Genomic DNA, 22008 nt, shown 5'->3' with positions numbered 1-22008 from the left:
GATTCTTACTGATCATAAGAGTCTCAAATATATTTTCACACAGAAGGAACTCAATCTCCGACAGAGGAGATGGATGGAGTTCCTGAAGGACTATGATTGTACTATTAGCTACCATCCGGGTAAAGCTAATGTGGTTGCTGATGCACTTAGCAGGAAGTCCAGAGGGACTTTAGCTTGTCACCGAGTTTTAGTCACGGACTTGATTCAGGGATTCTCCGAGTTGGGCCTTGAGGAGCAGGGACGGACAGAGCAGGGTATTCTTGTTACCATGGTTGCTCAGTCGTCGATCAGGATGAGGATTCGAGAGGCCCAGGCCGGAGATCAGCATTTACAGTTCATTAGCAGCCAGATAGCTTCCGGACAGCAGACCGAGTTTACACGAGATGACGAGGGTATTGTTTATTTCCGAGGCAGATTGTGTGTGCCTCAGTCTCACCCGGTCATGGAGGAGTTACTTCAGGAGGCTCATCGTTCTAGATTTGCTATCCACCCAGGTGGGACCCGTATGTATCGTGATTTGAGGCGTTCCTATTGGTGGAAGGTATGAAGAAAGACATCACGGAGTTTGTAGCTAGATGTCTTGTCTGTCAGCAGATGAAGGCTGAGCACCAGAGACCTGTTGGTTTACTTCAGAGGATCCCTATTCCAGAGTGGAAGTGGGAGCATATTACTATGGATTTTGTGGTAGGATTACCTAGGACTCGACGAGGTCATGATGTGATTTGGGTAATCGTTGATCGATTAACCAAATCTGCACACTTTTTAGCGATTCGGAAGACTGATTTTCTGGATCGATTAGCAGAGTTATACTTAAGAGAGATTATCAGATTGTATGGAGTTCCGCTAAGCATTATATCTGATAGAGACCCACGGTTCACTTCCCGATTCTGGCAGAGTCTGCAGCAGGCCTTGGGCACACAGCTTCATTTCAGTACGACATTCCATCCGCAGACAGATGGGCAGTCAGAGCGGACCATTCAGACTTTGGAGGACTTGCTGAGGTCTTGTGTTATGGATTTCGGAGGTAGTTGGGAGGACCACCTGCCATTAGTGGAGTTCGCCTACAACAACAGTTATCATTCGGCTATCCAGATGGCACCGTTTGAGGCGTTGTATGGTAGGCCTTGTCGGACGCCCATCCTCTGGGAAGAGGTTGGGGAGGCCCAGGTGGTAGGACCTCAGAGAGCTCAGCAGGATGCAGAGTTAGTTCGCACTATCAGACGGAGGATGTCTGAGGCTCAGGACCGTCAGAAGAGTTATGCTGATCAGAGACGGAGACCCCTGGAGTTCTCTATTGGTGATCATGTATTTCTGAGAGTTTCACCCACGAAAGGGGAGAAGAGATTTGGTCTTCGAGGTAAGTTAGCTCCACGATATATTGGGTCATTCCAGATCTTGGAGAGGATTGGACCAGTAGCTTACCGTCTGGCGCTACCACCATCTCTAGCCGACATTCATGATGTATTCCATGTATCTATGCTGAGGAGATACGTATCCGATCCGGCACATGTTCTGTCAGATATATCTGTTCCTATTCAGCCTGATGTTACTTACGAGGAGGTTTCGGTACGGATTCTAGACCGTAGAGAACGTCAGTTGCGGAACAAGACAGTCCGACTGGTTAGAGTCGGTTGGCAGCATCATTCTGACGAGGAGGCTACTTGGGAGCTGGAGGATACGATCCGAGCTTGATACCCTCATTTGTTTACTTGAGATATGTGGGTTAGGATTTCTTTCAGCATTTTTACTGTTTGGTTATATTCTAGTGTTTGCCGTTGGTTATAGCGAAATTTGGGGACCAAATTTTTATTAGTAGGGGAGGATGTGAGATCTCGGAAAATTTAAATAAATAGGGTTATTTCAGAAATAGCCTTATAAAATTTTTCCGGAATTTTTAGAAATTTTCTGAGAATTTTTCGGAACTCGTATGGAGGGTTTTGAGGGGATCGATCGGCGGGCACGGATAAAGCCTGTTTGGGATACCAATTTAAGTGAGGAAATGTTTTATTTATAAATTCAAATTATTTTCCTTTTCTTTCCCAAAATCGCCGATCCCTAACTCATTCCTTCCCCGATCTCCCCGATCTCCCCTGCTCGAAGCCGCGCCCTTCTCCCCTCTCTTCTTCCTGATCTCTCCTCTGTGCTCTCTCTCGCAGACGAGCGATGCCACTGGATTAGGGTTCCAGCTCCGGCGATCTTTCCTCGCCGGCATCGGCATCTATTGAGCTTCGATCCAGCCGCAGACCTTCTCTCTCGCAGACGGTCCGACGACCTCTCGGTGGCTAGGGCACGATGAGGAGCCGGATCTTGCATCCTCTTCAACCGGTAGACCTTCCCTTTCCCCTCTTCTGGTTTACTTCATCCCGGTTCTCTTTGATCTTATCCTATTGTTCCTGCCGAGCCCTAGCTCTGTTCCAGTGTCGTTGCCGGCCTTGAAGGTAAGCAACCGATTCCTTCTCGTCTCTTGGTTGTCGCCTATCTTTGAGGTAGGTGAATTGTTTAGCTATGGTTGGATCTGTGATCTCCAATCTTGTGCTTGATTCCAATCTTGATCCGATCTAGGGAGGGGAGGTTCTGTGAAGGTGATCTTGGATCCCTTCTATGTTGCTGTTGACTGAGGTCCCGGTAGGAGGTAGGTTCTGGTTGGAATTAGGTATTGTTGGATTAGAGTTCTCCATTTCTTGTTGATCTGTGGTCTTTGCTTGATTCCTTCGTGATCCAGTTGTTTGCAGCAGGTGATGAGGTTGTGTACTGTTGGTGTTCTTGATCTCACCTTGAACCCAATTGAATAGGGAAGGATTTCAGGAGGATTATGTTCTGTGGAAACCAGTGAGGATCTGAGAAGGTGATCTTGGTTCCGATAGGAATAACCATTTGATCCAGCATCAATAGCAGCTGGGACTTGAGGTAAGGTGTAGGGATTTTGTTACATGTTGAGGAATTAGGTTTTTGTGTTGATTGGAATATTGTGATTAGATTTATTTTCTTAGAGTTAATCTAATGGAATGATTAGGGTTAAGATAATTAACCCTAGCCAACCGTTGGATTTCTAATCTAATGGGAGATTAGGGATTAGATAACTAATCCTAATTGACCGTTAGATTTAATTAGATAGGATAAGGTTGTGTGATTAGGGTTTTGCCCTTATTTAGTTTTAGAGATTTTATTTAGCTATTTATTTGGATTTAGCTAAATAAAAAATATATATTATTTGACGCAGGACTTTGATTCGAGACGGGCGTCTGGACGTTGACTTCGGATTTGGATTGACTGTACCTTCTCTTTGAGGCGGGTACCCTCTGACTTATCTTTTGATAATGTCTTATGATATGTGTAGCTTATATATACTTACTAGTGGTATTATTCTCTCTCTTGGTCTTAGCTAGTTGATACCTATCACATGCTTCATCTGCTAGTTGCTTTACTTCAGGATTGGATATTTTTATCTCTTGCCATGTGTATATATGTTCATAGAGATGCATATCTATAGTGCTCTACTCTACTGGATTAGTTGCTGTACATGTGTGATACATGCTCTTGGATTCATGATACTTACATCATTGTTATATGTGATGTCTTTGGATTTATGCTGTTTATATCATGGTTATATATATATATGCGTTTACCTTTTTGGGCACACACATATATGGAGGAGGCTATGTTCCGGTATGACATACTATAGCATCATGCACCATCCTGCATGATTGCATGCTGGGCGATTGACGACTCCATTATTGTTGAGCTCGTCGGCCGGCTACATAGGCCTGCACACAACGTGTTTCACTGCATGGGTAGTGGCACAGCACAGTAGGGTGTGTATGGCAGTAGCTCTGTAGTGCTCCGCTGGTCCGCTCATGGGTAGTGTGACTGCAGCGTGGTAGCAGACAGGAATCCCTCCCCGTCATTGCGTACCGGGAGTTGAGAGCGTTACGCTCCCTCACTATGTTTGAGGTAGGAGGATAGGTGTACTCCGACAGCATCCCGTCCATTCGGTCACTCATCAGGGGTAGTGACGACAGAGTGCACGGTGTCACAGCCCTACCTACTCGGTCTCGCCATCGCGTGTGAGACGGCTGACTAGCGTCAGGGGTGGCCATTTCATATTGCATCATATGCATATATTGCATTTATTGTGATTGTTGCATATTGGATGATGCACTTGGGTGACTGAATATGATTGACATGCATACAGGATACATGCTTATTTGCTCTGACTATCTTTGTCTATGTATGTCCACAGTCATTTGCCCAAGCCTCGCAGGTGAGTACAGTTTATTATAGTTATGCATTTTCTTATTATTCTTGCTATAGATTGTGCTTTATGCCTATTGTTGGTTATTACAGTTTATTTCAGCTCTGCATATCTGTTGAACTGTTAGGAGACTATACCGTGGGTTGTATGGTTAGAGAACTGTACTATTGATCCTATGGTTTAGGAGACTGTACCTTAGGTTATTACTGGTGGATATATATTGTTGTACATGTCTATTGGTTTACCGGCTGAGTTCTTTGAACTCACCCCGTTGTTACTATTTTTCAGGTTGAGGCCGTCAGGAGAGATTCCAGTCGCTAGCCCCTTGGTCGCGAGGATTTCTAGATATCGTTTTCTGTATTCGCTTTTATACGTATACTTGTGATGTGGGTTTGTATTGTGGACTTTATGACGCACATTGGGTTTACTACTTTTGGTTTTCCGCTGCGGATTTTCTCACTACTTCGTGGATTTGTTTTCTTCGTTGTAGTGGAGTAGGATGTTTACATATATCTTCGAGGATTTTATATCGTCTTTCCTTATTAAACTGCGTGGATTGATTATATGTTGAACTGTGTGGAATGTTGATATAAACTGCGTGGTTTGTTTCTTATTTATATTGTATTGTTCCGGCCGTGTGTGGCCGAGGTATAGATATATGTATTCTGGCTTCATATTGTCACCCGTACAGGGGAGATGCTGCCGAAATTTCTTCGGAAAGGGACTACCTGGGGCGTGACACCCGGATCCCTTCCGGGCGCCCGGACCTCCGGGCGCTCGGATCCCCTCCGGGAGCCCGAACCCCTCTTCTCCAGAAAGTCCTTCTCCTGCAAGAAAAGGTTAGTCCGAGGCAAATATACCCTGCAACACAGATTGTTAGCACAGTCTTATAGATAAGCAAAGTGAGTATGAATTAGCAAAATGAGTATGACTTAGATTCCGTCTTTCCGAGACCGGAATCTAGTCACGATCTCGACTTAGATATCCGAAATAGATCTAGCCAGATCGACGCCTAATGTTTCCTTCCCGGGAACGCGTCCTCGCAGTCACTCCCCTCCAGTGACTTACCTCACTTACCTTCCAGACGTCCGGTCAGCCCGTCGACCCGTCTGGACTTCGTGCCAGCTATCCGGTCAGCCCGTCGACCTAGCTGGACTTCGTGCCTAAGCGCCCAGTCAGCCCGTCGACCCGCTTGGACTTCGTGCCAGCTATCCGGTCAGCCCGTCGACCTAGCTGGGCTTCGTTCCAGACATCCAGTCAACCCGTCGACCTGTCTGGACTTCTCCTGCACACTCGATCAAAGTGTTAGACAACAACAAACTAACTTAACCTGATTTGTCATTCATCAAAACCTGAGTTAGACCGTTAGTGCTACCCGCACCAACAATCTCCCCCTTTTTGATGGAATGACAACCTGGTTAAGTTAGTGAAACAGATGCAAGAAACTACCCGCACCAGAAGTATCTAAATTGGTGTAGTTAAGTTTTGTGTTTTCAAATTGGTTTAGCTAACTTAACCACCTAACCCTCCCCCTTTGTCATTCATCAAAAGAACTAATGTCAGATAAGCATAAATACAGATTTCAGACAAAGTAGAAAATAATGTCAAGTTAACCTAGGGGAGTTTAAAATTAAACGATAGTTTTAAATTTTTAAAACAAGTTTCAACTTTGAAACGCTTTTCAAACATAAGTTTTCAAAACCAAAATTCCAAAACTAAGTTTGAAAAATCTACTTTTCAAAACTGATTTATTTTTCAACACTAAGTTCGTAAAAGATTCAATTTTCAAAATTAAGGAAAATGATTTTGAGAAGCTTAGTTTGTAAGCTTAAGTTTTGAAAAATCTAATTTCCACAATTTTCAATAACAAAGCAATTTTTTTAAAACTAATTTTTGTAAAATTTAACTTTCAAATCAAATTATCAAAATTAAGTAAAATCAAATTTTAAGAACTTAGATTTTTAAATTAAATTTTCAAAACTAAGTTAAATCTAATTTTCAAAATCAATTTTCAATAAAAAATAAAACCCAATTCTTAAAAACAACTTAGTTTTATAAGAGTTAGTTTTCAAAAATAGGTTTAAGAAATTTTTAAGAAAACATTTTTCAAACACAAATTTTAAAATATTTTAAATAAAGGAAAAATTTTAATTTATTCCTCCTGACATAAAATTTTGAAAATATTTGCTAAAGATATTCAAAGTAGGAAAAAAAATGAGGTAGATTTTTCTAAAGAGATTTTATAGAGAAGATTAAAAAATAACACTTAAGGAGATAATTAAAAAAATAAACCTCCCCAATTTGATACTCCTTTAATTTATTAATCCTCCTTATTTATTACTCCCCCTTAATATAATGCTTAGGTTTAAGTGTGTTAAATTTCAAGTCCTAACATATTTGTCTACCTAGGGGATTTGGTAATACTTATATTATTTACATATTTATCTCTGTATCCTTGATATAATTGTTTATTTGAGTTTGATTAATCAATAATTAATATTAGAGTTAGGTGTTTAAGCTTCAGTTTAATGTTTAATAAGATAAACTTTATTAAATCAAAACCAGTTGGCCATTATCAATAATTTATTGATTAATTTTTACTTGATTTAATAATTTAATACTTAATAAAATAATTTAAATTTCATATTAATTGATTGAATTGGTCAATGAAAGTGTTAGTTATAATTATTTTTTTATTTATTTCCATTTAAGTGGGATTAATTTAGTTTGAAGTTAGCATGAAGTTAAAATTATTAGACACAGTTAAGTAAGGTTTAATTCAAGTCAATTTTAGTTCTCAAATGAAGTTAAACTTAAACAGTTAAGTTCTACTTATTAATTACATAATTAATTTTAAAGTTAAAGTTAAAGGAATTTAAGTTTTTAAGTTAGGTGTCTAAGTTTTAAATGAATTTAAAAGAATTATTATTATTATTATTATTTTTAAGGGATTTCTAACAGGATTTCTAAAATAGTGTTTAAAAGGATTTTAAAATAATTTTTATAATTATTTAATGACAATTAACATACGTTCAATTCAGTTTTGATTTTGAATTTAAATTAATATCAGTGATTAATTTAGGTTTAAGTTTTAAGTTTAAGTTAAATTTTTTTTTAAAATTTTAATTGTAATTTCAATATTAAGTTTTAATTTAAGTTTTAATTTTCAGTTAGGTTAAATTAAAAAAAAATTAAGATTAAAATAATGTTTAAAGAAAAAAATTTAAAATCTAAATAATACTTTTTAAAGTTTTAAAAATCAATAAGAATAATTTTTTTAAGTTAACAAAATTTTATTAAAGTGAAAAATAATATTAAGAACAATTTTTCAAAATGATTTTTAAAAGTGTTTATAAATAATTTAAAAGAATTTTTAAAATAATTTTTAAAAGAGTTTCAAATAATTTTTAGAAACAATTTTTAAAATTATTTTTTAAAAGGATTTTTAAAAGAGTTTTTAAATAATTTTAAATGAGTTTTTAAATAATTTTTAAGATGATTTTAAAAAGAGTTTTTAAATAATTTTTAAAATAATTTTTCATTAATTTTAAAAGGGTTTTTAAAATAATTTTTAAATAATTTTTTTAAAAATGATTTTAAAATGGTTTTTTAAAAATAATTTTAAAATAATTTTTAAGAGTTTTTAAAATGATTTTTATATGAGTTTTTTTAAAATAAATTTTAACATAATTTTCAAATAAATTTTTTTTTAAAGGATTTTTAAAATAGTTTTTAAAAGGATTTTTAAAATAGTTTTTTTAAAATAATTTTTAAAATAGTTTTTAATATGATGTTTAAAAGGATTTTTAAAAGAGTTTTTTAAACAGATTTTCAAAATAGTTTTTTTAAAAAAAAAAGATTTTTAAAATAATTTATTTTTAAAATAATTTTTGAAAGGATTTTTAAAAGTATTTTTTTTAAAAAAAATAATTTTTAAATTAAAAGGATTTTTAAAATAGTTTTTAAAAGGATTTTAAAAGTATTTTTAAAAGGATTTTTAAAATTGTTTTTTTTAAATATTTTTAAAATAGTTTTTAAAGAATTTTTAAAATATCTTTTTTTTTTAAAAGAATTTTTAAAATAGTTTTAAAAGAATTTTTAAAATAGTTTTAAAAGAATTTTTAAAATAGTTTTTAAGAGAATTTTTTTTTTAAAGAATTTTTAAAATAATTTTTAATGAATTTTTTTAAAATAATTTCTAAAGAATTTTTAAATTAAAATAATAATTTTTAAAGTTAAAATAATTTTAAAAATAATTTATTAAGTTAAAATTTTAATATAATTTTTTAAGTTAAAATATTTTTTTTTAAATAATTTATTTAGTTAAAATTTTAATATAATTTTTTAAGGTAAAATAATTTTTTTTTTTAAAAAAATTAAGTTAAAATAATTTTTTTAAATAATTTTTAAGTTAAAAAAGTTTAAGTTTAATTTTTAAAATAATTTTTAAGATTAATTTTTAAATTAATTTTAAAAAAAAAAATTTAAGTTAAAATAATTTTTTAAAATAATTTTTAAGTTAAAAAATTTTAAGTTTAATTTTTAAAATAAATTTTAAGATTAATTTTTAAAAATTTTTTTTTGGTTTAAGAAAAATGAGTTTAATTATAATTTTAATTTAATTTAATTTTAATTTTAATTTAATTTAATTTTAATTTTAATTTAATTTTTATTTATTTTAATTTAATTTAAAATTTAATTTAATTTAATTTAATTTAATTTTAATTTTAATTTAATTTTGATTTGTATTTAATTTAAATTTAATTTTAATTTTAATTTTAATTTTAATTTTAAATTTAATTTAATTTTAATTTTAATTTTAATTTAATATTAGTTTAATTTAATTCCTTACTCATCTCACCCGATCTATGTTTTCAATCAGGGAATCCTATAATTTTGTGAGATGAATTAGGTGAGTTTGTTTTTAACTTGTATTAGATTCGGGTTTAGCTTTGGGTTCAACAAATAGGCGTTCTCTGGATAAACTTTTAGGCTATGGTGAGTCACCTGGACATCATTAGAGTAACCATGCCTTCGAGGTTTTCCAAATAGTCCTATCCACTGAACTTAATACAAAACCTTGGTCTAACTAGTTAGGATCCGTAAGGGGTAGTTTCGGCTAGTTCCACTTAAGCAAATGCACCAGGTTGAAGTCATATCTTCCTAGACATGCATAGACTAAGCTTCCCTAACGTACTATCATCCAAAACTTCACCAGTACCGTGGGTCAAGTTAAACTTGGTCCCTTTCTAATTAGTCCTTGTTACCCTACCGGGTAGGTTGGTTTGAGTTACCCTGTTGGGTAGGTTAGTTTTGGAGGTGCCAACTATTTTGGAGTCTCCTCCTGAATTATTGGTTTTTTTTATTTTAAGATTTTTACATAATTAGAGTTGGTTTTAGTTAAGTTGTAATGTTTAATTAAATTTAAGTTTTTAATTTTGAATTAATTAAATTTGTCAAATTATCTTTCTTTAAAAGAGTATATTTAATATTTAAATTTTCTTTCAATTTCAAATTTATTGGGTTAATTGAATTATCTTTCTTTAATAGCTTATTTTTAAAGCTTAAATTTTTATTTATTTTTAAATTTGAATTAATTAGATTATATTTCTTTAAAGGTTTATCTTTTAATCTTTTATTAGCTGTTAATTTTAAATTTTCAAAATTATCTTTGTTTAATATGTTAACATTTAATTTTAAGTTTGTTAAATTCCGTTTTGATTTTATCAAAGTGTTTGATTTTATCCTTATATTTTCTTTGCCTTTTAAATTGATATGGTTAATTGAATTTATTAGATTAGTTTTATCTTTAAAGTTTTATTTTTTATTAATTAAATTATCTTGATTTTGGATAGCATTTTCTAGACTGATTTTATCTTGATTATTCAATATTTTATCAAGGTATTTATTGATTTTATCTATTTTCTCATTTTTAGCATTTAAATTCAAATTTATTTTAATGTTTGACTTATTTATGTCTAAATGCTGACCTAATTTTAAATTTTCTGAATTAATTAAATTATTTGAATTGATTTGGTCATTGTTCTGTTTGACCAAGTCAAGGTTGATGTCAAATTGATCAGAGTCTTGATTGACTTGATCAGAGTCTAGATTATTTTTTGATTTTGAATTTAAATCATTTAAATCTAGATTATCATGCACCATACTTGGACTAATTTCATACTTATCATCATGCTGATTATTTAAACTACTATTAGCAGGGGTATTTTGGTAAATATTACTAACCTTGAGCGCAACCCCTAATTCAGTTGGCTTCTCCGTTGGATTTGACTCGAGTCCATATTTGACTTTAACTTGATCTTCTAGCTCCATCGGCGTCTCGTGAAGCTTAATCAACTGGGTCCACAACTCATATGCATTCTTGTACTTTTTTAATCTGCATAAAATATTGTTAGGTAAAACATTACAAATAATGTTACTTACCTTTTTTTTCAGTTCCGAGTTTTGAGAAGGTTTCCTCAAAATTAGCATATAATCGATGTCTACGCTTCCTAAGAAGCATTCCATTAATCGCTTCCAGTAGTTGAAGTCTTCATGATCGTATGGTGGTGGTTCGCAGGGGTTCCGTCCTTCTAGAAGAGTCATGATTTTCTGACAAGAGAAACAAACAAAAAATCCCAAGACTTGGTCTTGGATTAGCAGTGCTGGAGAAAGAATATAATATTGCACTAATTTCGAAAAATAATAAAATATTAATAAAAAAAATATTATTCCAAAATTTTGAAAATGTAATATTTTATCAATACTAAGCAACGGTGAAAAGATGATGATGTGTTTTTCAAAAATAGTTTTGGAGGGAAAAAAATGAAAGGCGTAAAGTCGAACGATATCTAATTTTTTTTAAAAAAAACCCCTTGTCTGATTGGTGGTTGCACCAAATCAGAGCGGTACCTGCTCTGATACCACTTGTTGGATCGTGAGAGTTCGATAGAGGGGGGGGGGGTGAATATCGATTCGAAAAACAACGTTGAAAAGAGTTAAGCGCAGCGGAATTTAAAAGAACAGACATAGTAATTTTACTTCGTTCGGAGCTTGTGACGACTCCTACTCGAAGGCCCGTACTCCGTGAGTACTTTCGTTGGGCAATCACTATCAATTCGAATGATGATTACAAAATAATTAAGTACAAGAATTGACAGAAATAAAATACCGACAAGAGAAGAAGAATTTGAGAAAGCGCTTTGTCGGAATAGCCTCGCTGTGAGATACGGCAAAATAAAAATAATCTATAATGATTTAAGGGAATTTTTGGACATTTTTCTGGATTTATTTGGAGGACGTATGACCGTATTTGAGGGGATAAATTATTGGGCTTAAGATGGTATTGGAAATCATCATTAGAGGAGAGCTAATTAAGGGTTGGGAAGAAATTAAACCCTACCTTTATAAGAAGCTACACTAACCCCCTACCGAAGCCCTAAAAACGCCGATCCCTCCTTCCTTCGTGACTTCTTCTCCCGAAACCGCCGACCCAGCGCCGCGACGGCACTTCGCACCCGGGCTCACGGCGACGCGGAGTTCAGCGAAGCCTCGCCGAAGCCTCCGGTCCTCTACCCCGACCCTCTACCCCTTTCTCTCTTCGGATTTGCTGCCTCGTGCGGGGACCGTCGGGCAGGAGGAGCCAAGCTTAAGATCGGAGACGCTGAGGTCGAATCGCCGGAACCCTGAGCTCGATCTTAGCTGAGGGTACATTCCAAACAGTGGTCACGGCGTTCCCTAGCCCTAACGCCAAGCTGATTTCATTGGATTTCGCCTCGCCGCTGGTGGTGGAAGCTGTCAAGGAGGTATTGAAGGTAAGGATTGTCGATTAGGGTTTCCTTAGTGATGAAGACCTGTGATTTGATACCAGGTTTGGAGGATTGTATGGATTGAGGTTTTGTGGTGGCAGTGGCTTGCTGGGAAGGGGATCGATCACAACCTCCAGCAGCTGTTCATCATCCGAGACTCATGGGTAAGGTAGTTACAGTATTAAGATTGTAGGTTTGTGGATCTGAGATTGTATTCCATCCAAATTGTGCATTGATGGTGTGATTGCAATAGTTTGAAAGCCCTGTAGGAGCTCTGTTCGTGAATTTTGGCAGTGGTTCACTGTGAGGAGTCCGGCCACAATTCCCAACTGCTGTGCTTCATCCGGGGATTAGTAGGTAAGGTTTCTATCACTATAGATGTTAGATTTTAGACCTAAATGTTGGGTTCAGATTGAATTTGATACTGTTTAGGCAACGTTTGGGATGCTTGTGATGCATATAGCTATGTGAAGACTTGGATTTGTTGGGTACTTAGTTTAGTTGAGTATGAATTTATGCATTTGTATTTAGGGAACGAATGCATGATTGGAAATCCAAATTGTCATAGTGTGTGTGCTGGAATGGTGAATGTAAATTAGAAGTTGGGAATTGTTTTGGAGTAGTTCAGTGTAGGGTTTATTTAGATAAGGAAGGAACTCGTATTAGCATGTCTGTTTTGAGTATTGCTTTAACTATTTGGTTCTATATGTATATGGTTAAAATGGATACGTTGACGCAGGACTTTGATCAAGGCGGATGCTGTGACGAGATTGACGTCGGATTTAGCCTACATTTACAGGCGGGTACTTCTTGACTTGCTTCTTTAGATATCGATCTTAGTGCATGAGTTAGTTTCATATATATAGTATTTATCTTGACTCCACTCGTCTTATCTCTTGTGCTTGATACTTTATCCACTCAATCTTTGAGCTACTCGTTTCTGTATCTATACAGTCTCTCGTTGCTATCGATGATATTTAGCAGATACTATAGTATTAGATATTGGATACCAGATACCAGACATTAGATAGTAGGTATTGGATATATGGACACCTGATACCATGTTTACCTGCTTTGATTACTGTTTATTTATGCTTAGTATTGAGCATGCTGGATTCATGTAGCATACCTGTTTCTGTTTATATATATATGATGACTGCTGCATTATTCGCATCATGTCATTGCATGCATAGCCGACGACTTTGGCTCCCTTGTGGTTGAGACGGTCGTTGGCCTGGGCCGCACGCTCGGCCACTCATGGGTAGTGGTAGCTGGAGCGTGCCGCTTGTCCTGTCGTGCCACACTCGGTCACTCATGGGTAGTGGCGGCTGGAGTTGCGGCAGCAGGGACCCCGTCGCAGACGTAGCTATTCAGCTACTATGCACCTGTCCATCCGGTCACTCGAGAGTAGTGGCGGCCTTTGGGTGGTACAGTTTGTCATCGATCCGGCCTCTCGACCATACAGGGGTCGTGGTGCAGAGAGGTGGGCGGGGTGACCATCCGTACATACGCTGTTGTTATTATATCTGCTGGTTGTTTACTTATGTTGTTGTTGCTTATCTATGCTGCTGTTGTTAGATTATGCTGCTGTTGTTTATTTATGCTGTTATGCTTACTTAGGTTGAGATTTATACCTATGTTAAGTGTTTAGACACTGGCTTACTTACTGTTGACCTGTATATACCTCACATGATACCATGTAGTTATGAGCAGTACTGTAGCAGGACTTTGCTACATCTACCTTCCCTTACTAGCCTAGGATATGGTTTCAGGTATGGATATATACTTTGTTTACCCAGTAGTATCTGCTATTTATCTTTCCGAGACTGTATCCTGTTGTACTCTTAGCTGTTTATGATACTCATGCACTGTCTATCCTATTACCCGCTGAGTTTTATACTCACCACCCGCATTGGTAATTTCATCAGGTAGCTGATAGCGATGCTAGTACGCTTGGAGGAGGATCCCGACTGCCGGTCCCATGTCACTTCCGAGGATGGTTTTACGGTTTTGGTTTTCATTTTATTGTGAGTTAAACCTTTGAATTTAGCATTGTAATAATTGAGCTGTGGACTTGTTATTTGTATTTGGTTGTTTTGCCGATGAGTCAAGCCGGGCCGGCCCGCGGTGAGTTTTTGTTACTTTATACTTGTTATTTTGTTTTCCGCTGTGTTTGATTTTCCAGCCGTGTGGGCTGCATATTATCTGCGTGGTTGTGATTCTATTTGCATACGTATTATCTGTTGGTGATGTATACCGGTTTCTTTTGTCACTGCTACAGGGGAGGTGCTGTCCGATTTTCGTCGGACAACCTTACTCTTGGGGCGTGTCAATTTATTGGTATCAGAGCTACAGGTTTACGATGTCAGATTCGTACGTGTTGGATTTTTCGTGATTTTATTCCTCGAAGTGACTTTTTGGGATTTGGGACCAGGCGGCGGCGGAACACCTCCAAGTTATTGGCAGTAAGTTTTATAAGTACGAACTTATATTGTTTGTAGTACTTATTAGTGGTTTACACCAGGTATGAGACGTGGTCGAGCGGTAGCCGGTTCTAGTCGTGGTCCGGGACGACCACGAAAACAACCCATTGAGGCTGAGGAACCAGCACCAGTGACTCAGGAGGCAGATTCTTCTAGGGAGCCTACTGATGTTGAGACGGTTAGCCGAGGACAGACCCATCAGACTCCTAGAGATCAGGGACGTCAGCCTCAGGAGATCCCTTCAGTCATACCATCTGGTAGGAATCGGGAATTTCAGCCTCAGGGTATTCCCTCCGGGATACCATCAGCACTTCCTACTCCTGCTACCACTGATTGGATGAGGGATAGAGCTCGGATACCGTTGCTGGCGAGGTCCGTCAAGGACAGATTTACCTTATATTTGGGCGGAGCAGATCCTTGGGCTGCTCGAAGTTGGTTGAAGAATTTAGAGAGCACCTTTGAGTACCTGAGTTGCACGGATGAGGAGAAAGTGGAACTGGCAGCGTATCATCTCCGAGATCAAGCAGTTACATGGTGGGACATGCAGAAGACGATCTTTGGAGAGCAGCGCATCACATGGACGATGTTCCGAGACGCGTTTGAGCGGCAATATTTCCCAGCGACCTTTTGTCTAGCTCGACGCCAGGAATTTCTGAATCTCAAGCAGGGTGACCGGTCAGTGATGGAGTACAATGTTGAATTTTGTAGGTTGGCAGAATTTTGTCCTCACTTAGTGGCACAGGATTATGATCGGATGCAGCAGTTCACCCAGGGTTTAGCAGCATATATTCGGCTCAGGATGTCAGGTTTTCCTGGTAGTTCTTACCGGGAGGTGTTGGATGGAGCATTGTTCATTGAGATGACTCAGCAACAAGTGGCTCAGGAGAAAAGTAATGACAAGCAGCTGTCGCAGAAGAGAGGGAAAAAGGGTCAAGACTTGCAAGTTACCTCCGAAGGATCTTCACGGCCACAGAAATCAGGGCGCACCACAGACGGGTCTACTAGTTTCCCTAAGAGAGATTGGAAGAAGGATAGTGGTGGAACTAGGTGTTTCCAGTGCGGTTCGAAAAGTCACCTCAAACCCGATTGTCCGTTGGATCATTCGATATGCTTCTACTGTAAGCTTCCGGGCCATGAGAGTCAGGAATGTTCCTTGAAGGCTCAGTTAGAGACTACTAAAGTTACCTTTCAGGGAGGATCTCAAACGAATCAGAGTGCTCCTCGTCAGCAGAGACCTCAGCCTACTCAGGGACAGATATATCATGTGCAGGGTCAGGAACCAGCGACTACACAGTATTCTGCCACAGCATCTTCTCATCAGGCATTTCCGGTACAGCAGGTTTTTCATCCACCTCAGCCCTACGCAGCGTTCCAGCAGCAGCCGATTCCTGCACCTTCGATTCCAGCACAGACCACCCCAGGCATGCCTCAGCTGAGCTCAGAGGAGGGTCGCGTTTATACGGTCACACGAGAGGAGGCACAGGGAGCTGAGAGATCGGTCTTCCGAGGTATTATTTTACTTTATACATTTATTATAGTACTATTAATAGATGCTAGTGGAACCCATTTGTTCATCTCTCAAGTATCTTTTCGGGGGGTGTTACCTATACGCTAGACACGTGACATAGCGGTATTTTTACCGTCTGTAGAAGTACTTGTTGTACGTCAAGAAGTCAGTGGTTGTTATGTGGATTTCGATGGTCCGATATTTGGATTATAAATTTGGGGACCAAATTTTTATTAGAGGGGGAGAATGTGAGATACGACAAAATAAAAATAATCTATAATGATTTAAGGGAATTTTTGGATATTTTTCTGGATTTATTTGGAGGACGTATGACCGTATTTGAGGGGATAAATTATTGGGCTTAAGATGGTATTGGAAATCATCATTAGAGGAGGGCTAATTAAGGGTTGGGAAGAAATTAAACCCTACCTTTATAAGAAGCTACACTAACCCCCTACCGAAGCCCTAAAAACGCCGATCCCTCCTTCCTTCGTGACTTCTTCTCCCGAAACCGCCGACCCAGCGCCGCGACGGCACTTCGCACCCGGGCTCACGGCGACGCGGAGTTCAGCGAAGCCTCGCCGAAGCCTCCGGTCCTCTACCCCGACCCTCTACCCCTTTCTCTCTTCGGATTTGCTGCTCGTGCGGGGACCGTCGGGCAGGAGGAGCCAAGCTTAAGATCGGAGACGCTGAGGTCGAATCGCCGGAACCCTGAGCTCGATCTTAGCTGAGGGTACATTCCAAACAGTGGTCACGGCGTTCCCTAGCCCTAACACCAAACTGATTTCATTGGATTTCGCCTCGCCGCTGGTGGTGGAAGCTGTCAAGGAGGTATTGAAGGTAAGGATTGTCGATTAGGGTTTCCTTAGTGATGAAGACCTATGATTTGATACCAGGTTTGGAGGATTGTATGGATTGAGGTTTTGTGGTGGCAGTGGCTTGCTGGGAAGGGGATCGATCACAACCTCCAGCAGCTGTTCATCATCCGAGACTCATGGGTAAGGTATTTACAGTATTAAGATTGTAGGTTTGTGGATCTGAGATTGTATTCCATCCAAATTGTGCATTGATGGTGTGATTGCAATAGTTTGAAAGCCCTGTAGGAGCTCTGTTCGTGAATTTTGGCAGTGGCTCACTGTGAGGAGTCCGGCCACAATTCCCAACTGCTGTGCTTCATCCGGGGATTAGTAGGTAAGGTTTCTATCACTATAGATGTTAGATTTTAGACCTAAATGTTGGGTTCAGATTGAATTTGATACTGTTTAGGCAACGTTTGGGATGCTTGTGATGCATATAGCTATGTGAAGACTTGGATTTGTTGGGTACTTAGTTTAGTTGAGTATGAATTTATGCATTTGTATTTAGGGAACGAATGCATGATTGGAAATCCAAATTGTCATAGTGTGTGTGCTGGAATGGTGAATGTAAATTAGAAGTTGGGAATTGTTTTGGAGTAGTTCAGTGTAGGGTTTATTTAGATAAGGAAGGAACTCGTATTAGCATGTCTGTTTTGAGTATTGCTTTAACTATTTGGTTCTATATGTATATGGTTAAAATGGATACGTTGACGCAGGACTTTGATCAAGGCGGATGCTGTGACGAGATTGACGTCGGATTTAGCCTACATTTACAGGCGGGTACTTCTTGACTTGCTTCTTTAGATATCGATCTTAGTGCATGAGTTAGTTTCATATATGTAGTATTTATCTTGACTCCACTCGTCTTATCTCTTGTGCTTGATACTTTATCCACTCAATCTTTGAGCTACTCGTTTCTGTATCTATACAGTCTCTCGTTGCTATCGATGATATTTAGCAGATACTATAGTATTAGATATTGGATACCAGATACCAGACATTAGATAGTAGGTATTGGATATATGGACACCTGATACCATGTTTACCTGCTTTGATTACTGTTTATTTATGCTTAGTATTGAGCATGCGGATTCATGTAGCATACCTGATTTCCTGTTATATATATATGATGACTGTTGCATTATTCGCATCATGTCATTGCATGCATAGCCGACGACTTTGGCTCCCTTGTGGTTGAGACGGTCGTTGGCCTGGGCCGCACGCTCGGCCACTCATGGGTAGTGGTAGCTGGAGCGTGCCGCTTGTCCTGTCGTGCCACACTCGGTCACTCATGGGTAGTGGCGGCTGGAGTTGCGGCAGCAGGGACCCCCGTCGCAGACGTAGCTATTCAGCTACTATGCACCTGTCCATCCGGTCACTCGAGAGTAGTGGCGGCCTTTGGGTGGTACAGTTTGTCATCGATCCGGCCTCTCGACCATACAGGGGTCGTGGTGCAGAGAGGTGGGCGGGGTGACCATCCGTACATACGCTGTTGTTATTATATCTGCTGGTTGTTTACTTATGTTGTTGTTGCTTATCTATGCTGCTGTTGTTAGATTATGCTGCTGTTGTTTATTTATGCTGTTATGCTTACTTAGGTTGAGATTTATACCTATGTTAAGTGTTTAGACACTGGCTTACTTACTGTTGACCTGTATATACCTCACATGATACCATGTAGTTATGAGCAGTACTGTAGCAGGACTTTGCTACATCTACCTTCCCTTACTAGCCTAGGATATGGTTTCAGGTATGGATATATACTTTGTTTACCCAGTAGTATCTGCTATTTATCTTTCCGAGACTGTATCCTGTTGTACTCTTAGCTGTTTATGATACTCATGCACTGTCTATCCTATTACCCGCTGAGTTTTATACTCACCACCCGCATTGGTAATTTCACCAGGTAGCTGATAGCGATGCTAGTACGCTTGGAGGAGGATCCCGACTGCCGGTCCCATGTCACTTCCGAGGATGGTTTTACGGTTTTGGTTTTCATTTTATTGTGAGTTAAACCTTTGAATTTAGCATTGTAATAATTGAGCTGTGGACTTGTTATTTGTATTTGGTTGTTTTGCCGATGAGTCAAGCCGGGCCGGCCCGCGGTGAGTTTTTGTTACTTTATACTTGTTATTTTGTTTTCCGCTGTGTTTGATTTTCCAGCCGTGTGGGCTGCATATTATCTGCGTGGTTGTGATTCTATTTGCATACGTATTATCTGTTGGTGATGTATACCGGTTTCTTTTGTCACTGCTACAGGGGAGGTGCTGTCCGATTTTCGTCGGACAACCTTACTCTCGGGGCGTGTCACTCGCGGTGTTGCAGGAGCGTAGAGCAGCAGAGCAAGCAGTAGATTCTGAGTTGATGTTGAACTCCAACCCTGGGGCTTCTTTTATATGCTGCTCCGGGCGCCTGGATCCCTTCCGAGCGCCCTGGTGCAACGTGGTAAGTCTAATCAGCGAACTCCACGTGGCGACGACTCGGCTTGGATAAAACTTGCCTCCGGGCGCCCGGACCCCTCTTCTCCAGAAAGTCCTCCTACAAGAAAAGGTTTGTCCGAGGCAAATATACCTTGCAACACAGATTGTTAGCACAGTCTTATAGATAAGCAAAGTGAGTATGAATTAGCAAAACGAGTATGACTTAGATTCCGTCTTTCCAAGACCAGAATCTAGTCACGATCTCGACTTAGATATCCGAAATGGATCTAAGCCGGATCGACGCCTAATGTTCCCTTCCCGGGAACGCGTCCTCGCAGTCACTCCCCTCCAGTGACTTACCTCACTTACCTGCCAGACGTCCGGTCAGCCCGTCGACCCGTCTGGACTTCGTGCCAGCTATCCGGTCAGCCCGTCGACCTAGCTGGACTTCGTGCCTAAGTGTCCGGTCAGCCCGTCGACCCGTTTGGACTTCGTGCCAGCTATCCGGTCAGCCCGTCGACCTAGCTGGGCTTTGTGCCAGACATCCGGTCAGCCCGTCGACCTGTCTGGACTTCTCCTGCACACTAGATCAAAGTGTTAGACAACAACAAACTAATTTAACCTGATTTGTCATTTATCAAAACCTAAGTTAGACCGTTAGTGCTACCCGCACCAACAGAAACCTCAATTGTAAAAAATAAAAACCATATCATTTGCTTTGAGTGTAGGGAGCATGGGCACTACAAGAGCAAGTGTCCCAAGTTGGCCAAGAAGAAGAGCCAAGTAGTACTCAAGGGTAAGGAGAAGCCCAAGGAGACAATCCCCATAATAAAGAAGAGCAAAGAACACATTGTGTGTTTCTTGTGCAACCAAAATAGGTATTATCGAAGTCAATGTCCAAAAGGGAAGAAAACAACTAAAGTCAAAGGAGGAAGCACAAGTCTAGGGGAGCTTCCAAGGTAAAAACCAAGGTATCATTTAATGAATCTATTTCTTTGACACATGATAAAAAAAACATGATAGAAATAATTCTTATCATCTTAATGCTATTTATCATGAGAATATGATGCATAATGACTTTAAGGATAAATATATTCCTCCTCATGCTAGAACTACCACACCTAAGTTTAGGAAGGTAGATAGTATCTTAGGCAATAACTCTGAGAATTATAGATATATGCCAAAATATAGAAATGCTCATAGGGGTCAAGAAAAATCCAAATCTATGGATTTAATGATGGAGAACCAAGTCTTGAGGTCAAAACTTGATAATTTAGAAAGGACTCTAGCAAGAATGGAAAACATGCTTAGGGGTCAAAATGAGCATAACCTAGGAAAAGCTAGACAAGAGCCATCCAATGGCTATAAAGGTTTGGGATACAAACCTAAAGCTAAGAAGGATGTGACTTCTTTTCATAGGGTTCCATATAGCTATGGGACCAACCCTAGGTGTAAAGGTCAAGTCAAGGATACTAGGGAAGGAATCCCTAAAGGTTCTTTTGGCAAGACCAATGTGACTAAGACTTCTAAGAAGTCTAACAAAGTCACAAAGAAGGCCACAAGGGAGGTCATCCCTAAAGTTGATCTAGTAAAGGTGACTAAGGCTACAAAAAGGCCAAATAAAGTCACAAAAAAAGTTAAAAGGGAAGTTATTTCTAGAAGTGACCTAGTAGAGGTGACCAAGGTTTCTAAGAAGCCTAGAAAGGTCCTTAGGAAGGTATCTAGGGAAGTCATCCCTAGTGAGTACCTAGAGCTTCCAAGGAGTACCAATAGGTTTTGTGTTCCTAGGAGCATATTCTCTACACCCTAGATGGGTTTAGAGAATGTCAACTCTAATTGGAAGGGTAGTCAACCTAACCTTGATAAAGTTGGCACTTGGAGAGCATTTTCAAGGTTTTACTAACCTTTGAAAATGAAAAGGATTAAGTGTTACCTCTTGAGAAAAACAAACGTGCCAAAATTTGAGGAGTTGAACTTAATCTAAAATTGACACATCTAAGGAAACTATAAGGAATACCAAGTTGGGATTTTGGTATCTTCTTAGTGAATTAAGGGAAAACTAATTCTCAATCTAAATGTTTGATCCTTAAAGGGAGTAAAATGTGCCAAATAAAATGTGAGGATTTAATTTTTAATTTCAATTGACACAAATAAAAAGGATAGAAGAAATGTCAAGTTGGGTTTTGGCATTTCCTTAAGAAATAGGCAATCTAGGTTAATTTTAAGGGTTAGCTAAGAATTAAGGATACTTAGATAGATTATCTAGGTATATTTTACTTATGCTAAAAATGTCATGATTGATTGCCTATCATATCCCATGACATCATGTGTCGCATTCATTTCTATTATGAAAAACACAAAAATATCATGTCATGTCATACATACTTCATGTAGCTATAGCTTGCTTTTCATTTTGAAAATTGCTCATTTTGATGTATGTCATGTAACATCATGCATTATGTTAATTTCCTTGTAATTAAGGACAAGGCATTTATCATGAATGGTAAATATCTCAACCAGTGGGATGACACCAAGTGACATCTTAGGTGGATGATCATAAGTTTTATAATGCCTAGATAGTTATGCATGATCTCTTAGTTTAGGGCAAAACCAAATATACATCTCACGAAGAACCATAAGGTGACGTGTATGTGTTTTAGTATACATTAGATACAAGTGAG

General features: G+C 38.5%; 2 long non-coding RNA genes across 2 annotated transcripts; both read left to right on the top strand.

Annotated features, from left to right (window-relative positions):
• Positions 1 to 2235: 2235 nt before the first annotated feature.
• Positions 2236 to 2621, top strand: LOC122054096. Its single transcript, XR_006132558.1, has 3 exons — positions 2236 to 2325; positions 2408 to 2486; positions 2563 to 2621. It is a non-coding gene; the product is annotated as an uncharacterized LOC122054096 (long non-coding RNA).
• A 10-nt stretch (positions 2622 to 2631) lies between these two features.
• Positions 2632 to 3267, top strand: LOC122054095. The gene is made up of 3 exons (XR_006132557.1): positions 2632 to 2653; positions 2736 to 2907; positions 3221 to 3267. It is a non-coding gene; the product is annotated as an uncharacterized LOC122054095 (long non-coding RNA).
• Positions 3268 to 22008: the final 18741 nt, after the last annotated feature.

This window comes from Zingiber officinale, chromosome 3A, assembly GCF_018446385.1.
Source record: "Zingiber officinale cultivar Zhangliang chromosome 3A, Zo_v1.1, whole genome shotgun sequence".
Lineage (NCBI taxonomy): Eukaryota > Viridiplantae > Streptophyta > Magnoliopsida > Zingiberales > Zingiberaceae > Zingiber > Zingiber officinale.
The sequence above is the reverse complement of the archived record's forward strand: the minus strand, read 5'-3'. Positions and strand labels throughout refer to the sequence as shown.